Genomic DNA, 1420 nt, shown 5'->3' on the forward strand with positions numbered 1-1420 from the left:
GATCTGACCTGCCTTCACCCCCCACCCCCTCCAGCCCTCCCCACCACTGATCTGTGTTACAGAGCCATTGGAAGCTCTGAACCTAACTCCTCAGAAGCTGGAGCGCCCAAAACTGAGCTTTGCTGACCAGATCTGTTTCGTGCCAAATGTGGATGGGCGAACGTTGTGATAAAGAGGGAAATGCCGATAAGTTTGGGAGTCCAGCCCATTAAGTCAGTTTAAATGCATGCAAATGCATTTAAAATTGACATCGCACTCATCTCACACACAGTGCCGATCACTGCCATTTTAGCAGTTTGGTAAAGGGGGAACGGGCGTGAAGGTGGACACAGATCATGCTATTTGCCTCATGCCCAACTCTGCCAAGTTTTTGTGCCCATAAACAAGTGCAACGTGATGGTAAAATCAGACCCATAGACTGCAGCACTTCAAGAAAGCAGTTCAATACCACCTTCTCAAGGGCAATTAGGGATGAGCAATAAATGCTGGCCTAGCTAGTGACGCACATATCCCATGAATTAATTTTTTAAGAGATTTGCAGCGGTGAGGATTTTTCAAGCTGTAATGAAGATATTTAAATTATACTGAAGTGATGATGCCTATTTGTAAAATCTGGCTGGAATTCAACAAGAAATTGTTCAAATATTATGAGTGGGCTTGTCATCCCTCTCTGCCATGTGTTTGATGACAGCGGGAGGCAGCACAGCACTCACTGGTATCGGGATCTTATGGTCTCACCATTGTCAACGAGGTTTGCCATTGAATGCACCCCTGACCGGCAGGAAAGTCATGAGACCGTAAGGTCCCACCTGTATGAATGACAGTTAGTTTTTTTTTGTTTATATATCCAATTCAATCCAATCAAAGTCCAATTCGAAACCTCAGCAAGTGGGACATTCCAGATCCAAGCTGACAAGACAGGACTCACCACTTCCTGTCTTGGGCTTGATCTACATGATCCAAGCTGATTGGAGCAGGCATTGCACCTCCGTCAAGGCTTGATCTCATTTGCATCTTAGCCAAAAGGCCAAGATGCCACTTTTAAAAATTGCTCCAAATGAAGCATTTGTGTAACTCCATGACTTCAAACAAGTGCAGGGTGTCAGTAGTACACTTGATCTTAGCCAAAAGGCCAAGAAGTGATAGATTTTAGCGTACAGCATAGAGCAGATCACACTAAAAAACTTGAAATTGGCCTTGAGGTAGGTTTAGCTAACATTTTCATAATGAATGGTAGTTAGTGCATCACATCATAGTGATATCACCTCGATGAAAGTCACCTTTCTTATCTAAACTGTTAGGAATTGGGGAAAATTGAAATAAAAAAGCCAAAGCAGAGTTGATTAGAGGCAGATAGCTGGAGAAGTAATGACACTCAAATTAGCCTATCAGTGGGAAATAAGTAATTTACATATGTGAC

At 43.2% G+C, this 1420-nt stretch overlaps 1 non-coding gene across 1 annotated transcript; it reads right to left on the reverse strand.

Annotated features, from left to right (window-relative positions):
* Positions 1–945: 945 nt before the first annotated feature.
* On the reverse strand, positions 946–1144 carry LOC145345807 (U2 spliceosomal RNA). Its single transcript, XR_013887186.1, has one exon. It is a non-coding gene; the product is annotated as a U2 spliceosomal RNA (small nuclear RNA).
* Between the last annotated feature and the right edge of the window lie 276 nt (positions 1145–1420).

This window comes from Carcharhinus amblyrhynchos, chromosome 7 (genome assembly GCF_965287045.1).
Source record: "Carcharhinus amblyrhynchos chromosome 7, sCarAmb.v2.hapA, whole genome shotgun sequence".
NCBI lineage: Eukaryota > Metazoa > Chordata > Chondrichthyes > Carcharhiniformes > Carcharhinidae > Carcharhinus > Carcharhinus amblyrhynchos.